At 31.7% G+C, this 8,381-nt stretch overlaps 1 protein-coding gene across 1 annotated transcript in view; it reads right to left on the reverse strand.

Moving 5' to 3' along the window:
* The window catches only part of LOC106677716 (venom protease), a 27,877-nt gene that overhangs the window by 8,390 nt on the left and 11,106 nt on the right, over nt 1-8,381 (reverse strand). The window lies entirely within an intron of this gene.

An 8,381-nucleotide genomic window follows, 5' to 3' on the forward strand; every position in this document is an offset into this window, starting at 1 on the left:
TAACGACCAGGAACTATTTTTTAAAGCGTTAAAAAGCATCCCAGCCTTGGTCTGATGTGGAGTTAGAAACCGGTTCTCCAAGCTACCATTTAATAAATCGTCATGTTTTGGTTATTCCGTTGTGAATTGTCGTTTTCATCATATCTTTTTGATACTGAAAAACCCATTAATTTATGTACTTCGGAAGAAACGTTCCGTAAAGTAACATACATACATACAACCATCTACTTTAAGGAAGTGACACCTTTTTTATTGATTGGCATCATGAGAATTCTAATATTTTTTTAAAAAATATTTTACTAAGCATGAGTACTTATAAACTTGCGAAGTCATGTAATTGGTCAACCTCCTTTAGAAAACACGTTAATGAATACTAATTTTACAGCAGGGCTGTCACCTTCTATGAAAACTAATGTGGGACAAGTAAAGTGTACCGAGAGAGATAAAGGAGTAGAACAAAGTAAATTGATAGGCAATTCGTAAATAGATGGAAAATGTAACATTTAATTGAAAAATAGAAAAAAGAATCGTAAATAGGAAAATAAAAAATGAATATATATTCAAAATACGTCCGTATATTGTATATTAAAAAAATACTTTAAACATTTATAAAACATAAAACTAAAGTAGGTAATAACACAATTAGGTTTAGTCTAATGACCAGGTTTATTATAATTCTTAGGTTTATTCTGATTCTGACTTTTTATTACCATAAGCATGCACAAACAGATTTCGGGTTCCACCGATTCTGGTACAAACTATCAAACTTTCTGACATTTATAAATTAATTTCTATAAAATTTTTGTGTAAAAAGGTTTCAAAAATCCGATGGTAAAAAGTTGACTACCCTCTGAGAGTCCGTAGCGCTAATATGGCAGATTTTTAAAAATGGGCACTACATTTTGTAGTTTTTTTGCCAATAACTCCTAAAGTATTATAATTAGCTGAAATATTATAAAAACTACTTAATAGTTCATTTAATGAGCTCAATTCTAGCCCTGATAGAATAATTCCCGAGATACAGTTTTATTTTTTTTATTTATTCTAAAATAAATATTTGCCAAAATAAATTTACAAAATTATTTTTCGATAGAAAATATTTGCAGTTGGAATGTTGGGAAAACATTGTTTTCATGATATTTGGCAGAATAAATTTACAAAATAATTTTTCTTGTTTTTAGAAAAAAAATATCATGATACATATTATTCTTAGTAAATGGCCTAGAGCTACCCTGAGCCACAATGGATCCATATATACACCGACAGGTCAGCTACAGAGGTAAAAAAATGCGGGTGCAGGTGTCTATAGCAGCCTGTTCCAACTGTCAGCACCTGCTGGAGCAAACGCTACCAATTTTGATGGAGAGGTAGCTGCTATTACTTTGGCTTTAGAAAAGCTTACTCACGCCAGCGCAAAGAATATAGTTCTGCTGTCGGATTATAAGGGAGCACTGCTGGCAATAGCGTCTGGACATACCTCGGCTAATGCTAGAATTCTTGCTTGCTGGAAAACTATGGAAAGTAAAAGAGAAATACTTAAAGTATTGGTGATGCAATGGATTCCAGCCCGTTGCAGTATACATGGGAATGAGGAGGCGGATCGACTTGCACGGTTGGGGGCCATGGACATGGCGAGAGAAATGGCCCGAAGCGCTATCACTGAAAGGAGTAGAGGAGAATGTGCGGGCAAGAACTGGGCGACATTGCTAGATCCTAAGAGGCGCCCTCCATTTACTTTACCAAGAGGGGTGGCAGTGGCATGCTTCAGGTTGGCCACTAGACATGACTATTTGCGGCACCACCTGAAGAGGATAGGAGTGGCTGAGTCTTCAGACTGCGTTCTGTGTGGAGTTGGTGAGATGATCGGCGATCACATATTTACATGTGTGGCAACGGCGGACTTAATTACAGACAGGAGTTAGTGAACAAAGCTAAATTATGCCAGGCTGTTCAAAACAAAATGACAGAAATGCCTCCTTTAGCGTAGGAAAAAAAAAATTCTTAGTAAAATAATCGTTATAACCTAATTTGTAGTGCATTCAACGAGAATCAAATGAATCCCTAATTTTACGTTTTTATAATTCCAGTTTCTTTTCCCAAACGTTGCAGTCATGAAGTCATGTCAAGTCAGTCTATGAAGTCAACATTTTGGTGAATGTCATGGAAATTGCTTCTCTTAATGTTAATTATAAGCGACTCTGTGGTGTATTTAACATGCTTCAAATTAAACCCTAATGGACATTTATAAGCCAAATAGTTTCTGAGGTATCAAACTTTTCTCAAGACGTGACTCATTTTCCTTGTATGTTGTTGTTGTTGTTGTCTGGGGCTTAAGGGCGCAAAACCCTGAGGTCATCAACGCCCAATCCTTGTATGTAATAGCAAGATCGTGTAAAAGTATTTATAATTTGTTCTGTAGGAATAAAAATACCTAAGGTTTATCATTTTTTAAGAGATAATGTGATAGCTTCTTAATAATTAAGTTTGTTGGAAAAACATATTTGTATTAAAAATCCTTATCTCGGAAAACAATGAACGTAAATAGTTCAATTACAGCTCAATTTGAAGCTCGTTAAATGCACCATAAAGTAGTTTTTAATAATTATTTTCCCAGAAATAGTATTCTCAGGTGTTACGATCTCAAAATGTTCAACAACTACTTTTCAAGAACATTTACTGTTCCTGTTTTCTAGTTCTGATGTAATTTTGAATTATTTTTAAACAGTGAATGGATGATAGCTGTTGAAAAAATACTGTCTTCTAAAAAAAAGGATATTAAAATTTTGAAAGAACTGTACATAAAGTGAAATCTGTTGATTATAAATGGGTTTCTAGGTATTAACAGAAATGTACAACTGGCACTGGACACCCCCTTATCCTGGTAACATTACGTTTCCTTTCAAAATCTAAGCTGGTATATATATCGATATATATACTTTTGTATTAAAAAATGTACAAAATTTAATAACCCCCTTAAATTTTACTAATTTACTTATTTAAGCTAATTGAAATATTTATTTCATTTAGGAGTTATTTGTTATAAACGTAAAAAATATATTGCAACCATTTTTTAAAATTTGGTATATTAAGCCTATGCTCTGTCAGGAAATGATAAACTTTTTACTATAATCTTTTACAAACAGTTTTACATTACAATCTGTAACAACTCTACTGGACGATACAAAAAAATTAAAAGAACCACCGAAATACAGGACAAATCGCGTCCTTTGATTGGGGGGGGAGGGAGAGGGGTGTCGTGGGGCAACGAGTAAAAACATACAGGTCGGATGGCAACCCTGCTTTATAGTGGGATCAATGAATATAATGTTGTCCAAAGGTAGTTGCTTGACCATTTTTAATATTTTGTATGTCGATTTTTTTCTTGTGTCTAGGGATGTCATAATTAAAAATGATTTTGGACTAAAATATTATATTTATTCATTTAGTATTATAATATATGAATTTGTTATTTTTTTAAAATGGTTTTAGTCTATAAGAAAAGTAATTTCTTGAACTTATTCTTGAATCTTCTATACACTAGACCACAAAATTAAGTAACGGTCATTTATGTTTCAGTTAATTAGGTAAAATATAAGTACCGGTAAAATGTGTAGAACCTTTGGTATAAAGAATTGAATTGACTTTATTTTTGTAGGAATAATTTTTCCTTAGTACAAATAGATCTTGAGATATTAGAAACAAAAAAAGAAAAAGGGATACTTTCTCTTAACCTACCATCCCTTAGGACTTCTGGAAAAACCTAATTTGACTGGACTATAACAACGGCACTGCTGTAAATAGAACGAAGAAAGTTGAAATTTTTCAGTTGGAGCTAAAAGGGTGAGAAATGCCAAACCAGACTTCAAGCATTTCATGAAGAAAGCTTAGCTTGGGTATTACCGAACTTTCATTCACTCCTTTTCTATTATAGGTCGTAACACAAGCTAGCGAACGCCTTATTTCAAATGAAGTTTAGAATTTTATAAAAAAAATCTTTTAAACAATTTTTTACTGACATCTATTTTCATTAAATAGATTAACAATCAATTACACCTGAGGACACTGAGTGAATGAGGACAGTCCAGTTTTATATTCAAGAAAACTGTTTAATATTTAATGGTGTAAGTATTATATAAGAGTATATAAACTCGGGATCTGCAATATATGTAATTGTGTAATTGCTTTTATAAGCTCTTATTCTGAGGTCCTGACGTCACTACAACCACGATTGTGTGGAGCCCTACTGTATGCTTGGTTGAATCAGTGGTTTTTAATCAGTGATGTAATTAATACAATCATCATATGCGATCACTAGTTTAACCGAAAATACAAACATCCTCATCTTTGTTATCTTGTCCCCAAACTGTGCGACGAAGATTGTTATGAGAATATAAAACTAATCAATGCCAATGGAGCCAATAAACAATTTTTTTACTAGTACAAAAACTAATTTTTTTAGTGATGTTTGGTTAATACGTTGCATTAAATGTTACCTTATTTACTATGGTAAATAAATAATTTAAAAAAATAACTACAAGTGTCCTATGCCGACTAAGTGAGGGAATGTACATGCATTTCTAAATAAATTCATTGGTGTGTTGTTTAGTTGATTCAAAGATTCTGAAACGTGATGTAATAGTCGGTAGTCTTCTATAGACGAACGAAACCCAGGACTTCTGACGACATGTTAATTTGGTTTTTTACAAGGACCTCTGTTTGTTGATATAAATACATGCGTGCCTCGATATGTACACTATATTCTGTAACTTGTAAAGGAAAACATAATCACACAGGGGTTGATCAAAGTCCTGACCGATAAAATCACTCAGGTAAAGTGTAAAATATTATAAATTAAAGACCATACATTTAAAATTTTGTAACTGGGTTTTTTGATATTTGAAAAAAAAAAAATTAATTTTGATGTTTTTCTTTTTAATATTTTTGTAACCCTGATAGTTTTCAATTTAAGTTAAAAAAAATGTAAGAGTGTCATCTTCGATTAAAAAGAGCTTTTTATAACTTTGTTTATTTAATATTTTATGCCAAACATAAAAGGGCAAAGAGAGGTTCGCCAACACATATTTGTGTGACGATTTATTGTTAGAACTATCATTCTATTTGCTTGTATTAGTTGAAAGGTATTTAAAAGCAAAATTCACATTAAAAGTGACTCAAAATGCACTTTTAAGTAACCTAATTTTCAATATAAACATTAATTATGATAAACCAATATGTTTAATTCTATGAGCAAGTACATTCCGTCAATTAGGGTGGTTAGACTTATTTCAATAGTCCTTTTTTTTAAAAAATAAATTAATATTTATTTTAACGTTTCTAGTTTTAAATAATTGAATATTTATATTTGAGGTGTTCGGTCGTAAAACACAGGTTCTGTAATTTTTTATGTAAACTTTTATAAATTAAAGTTTTTGATATCACCGTATTTCTTTTTTTTTTATTTTTTTTTATTTAATGTAATTTACAACTGTACAAATAATAAATACAAGTAAATATGTGGAATGATTCATTTATACTTGAAAATCTTGGGAAGGAACCACCCATCGGTGGTACTTCAAGCATTAATTTAAATTAGAAGTTTCCGTGGCCATCTTCTTTTCACAAGCCTCGGAGGATTATCAGGAATTGTTAAGGATGAGAGATTAAGAACAAACGGGTTAGGATGGGTAAGAAGATTGGAATGAAAAGACGCATATCTGTTTTGGGCCAAATCTGCAACGAATGGGATGTCTTCCTCCCTCCCCCCCCCTCCTTCGCCCCGAATTTCTTAAGGTAGATTTCATTGATATTTGGTAGAAAAGGAGATTTTTTTTTTTTTATGAATAATGTTGGTCTTAAGGTAAGTAAAATGGTTGTTGGTTTTGTTGTTGAAGGTAAAACATTATATATAACAAATGTCATAACATTTTTTAAATTTTTATTTTATTTGTTTAATATTTAATAGTAACCATGGTTTTAGTACTATTGAATAACCCATTTTATTATCTGGGTGATTACTACTAAAAATGAGAACTTTGTGCCCAAGCTCACATTAATATTTTTCGCTAGATCAATTTTAGTGACCATTAATTGTCAGTGCCTATTCTTGCCTATGCTTCATTAATTTTTAATTTTGAAATATTAATTTACACTTGAGTTTCACGTTTTAAACAAGAAAAAAATTTTGTTCCGTGTCTATCTTTAGTCAAATACTTATTCAGGCAATAGAACTAGTAGCGTAAATCCGATTTTGAAGAAATTGTCAGAGATTGTCCAGATTGATATTTAGATGGTCTTAAATATATTTTATCAAATTCACATTCCTTACTTTTGTTTACGCATGTACTAACGTCTTTTCCTTGAAACACTTGTATTTTGAGAACGACTTCTCCGATTTCGCCCAATGTTGGAGGAAAGTTAGGTTAAAAATGTCCCAGTATCACTTTTATCAAATTACATACACTACTTTTGCTTGCGCATACGGAAACGTATTTTCCTTGACACCCGTCCGATTTGGTCCGAAAGTTGGAGATTAAAGTGAAATGGTCCAGTTCCTAATTTTATAAAAAATCCTCCAATTCTTTCGCATATGTGTAAAGAACAGCATTTTTCAAGCAATGCGCACATATTTCATGCACGATAGATAAAATTTAGAAAGAAATGAAAGTGATGAAATTTACTTTAAAAAAAAAACAAACAGGTAATGTTTAATATAATCTCCAGGACTAATAGTTAATTACATACCTATACAATAAAAATGGTAAGGAAGCCATATTGACTAGGGTACTTGGCAGGCACAATTATGTTAGAACCACGTAAACTTCTCTTATAATGCCAAACGGCAAAGTAAGATTGTTATGTAATAATGTATATATATAATTATTGAGCTCCAATTCTAAAGCAAGAAGAAAATAGGTAACTAATAGTGCTGAGGAAATTGCTAAGACAAGGCAATTAAAAACGTTTATCTGAAGAAGAAAGAGACCAACAACGAAATCTGGGGAACACGAGAGACAATCTTCAGGTTCAAGTGAATTTACATATGAACAATCTCAACAATTGGACCAGGATCGATTAGTGGATGTGATGTCACGCCAATCCAATTCATAGTTTTATTCCGTTTCACCACGAATCCATTTTTTTCCCAGTCACGACCAAATGCTTAGGTTCAATTTCCATAAAATTTGCTTTGAATATTCCTTGAAGGGATTTAAAACTACGTGCGCAAAATTTTTTATTTCTTAAGCACGAATGGTGATTTAGATTTATGTACAAAGAACTACTAATTACTTTCAAATTTATGATTATTTATATCATTCTTCATGAGTACTTTAAATTGCAATATATTCCTTATTTAAAAGGAATCCTTTTAACTGAATTGATCGATAATAATCATGGAAAGATAATAGATATTTGAAAGATCAAGGTCTCGGTCAGTTGATATGACAACGGTCGGATTGAGGAAACTATAAATATCTATCCTGTAGGCAACAATGAACTAAGGAAAGAATTAAGGTCGATTTACGGTATATGTTCCATTTTCCATCCACATCATTAACATAAAATAATAAACTATTAGACCAAATTAATATACGGTAATGATGTGGAAATAGAAAGGAAAGTGAGCATACAAATATCATTCTAGGTTATGATGTCCAGCCTAAAAGGCACGGAAGGGAAACGAAATGTATAGTGTGAATCGGCCTTCATCGCCATAGCATTGAGAGGACAGGGAAGTGCGGTCTGATGTAGCTATCAGTGTTTGTTACCAAACTAAAATTGATTATGTGACTTTGGCGCTAAGATAAAAGTCATTAAAATGGGATATCTTGTTTTCCTGTTTACCGTCTTTGTAAGACAATATGATGGTTGATTTCTCTATAATATATGCGATACATTTAGTTTGAAATTTTTGAAACCATAGTCCAGATTTACCTATTTACCCGGCCGAAAGGCCCATGCTAAGAAAAAAAAATGTTTGCATAACAAAGATGTTTAGGATGAGTTAAGAAAAATATTCTTAAAAAGCCCTTAACGAGTAGAATAAAAAAATGAGGAATTTATCATTATTATGCTATAAAATTAAAATTTTAATCATAAATGTAATTTTCTTAGGAAAAATGCCTGACCAAACGACCTTACGTTGTTATGAAAAGGAACATACAAATATTAAATTCGGCCATCACCATAAGATTTCTAAGACGCTTTTACTTGATCATGTGTTTACTTTTAGTAAGTATTCAAGAAGAATCTGGTAGGGATTTTAAAATATATAATAATGAATAATAAAAACTTTATTTTTCAACTGAATTTATTAAATGAATATTCAAAAAAATGTATTCCTTCTTCTCTCCTCACGAGCGAAGAGATTATTTTATCCCTCT

Source organism: Halyomorpha halys, unplaced genomic scaffold (genome assembly GCF_000696795.3).
Source record: "Halyomorpha halys isolate HHAL.00 unplaced genomic scaffold, Hhal_1.1 Scaffold8.1, whole genome shotgun sequence".
Lineage (NCBI taxonomy): Eukaryota > Metazoa > Arthropoda > Insecta > Hemiptera > Pentatomidae > Halyomorpha > Halyomorpha halys.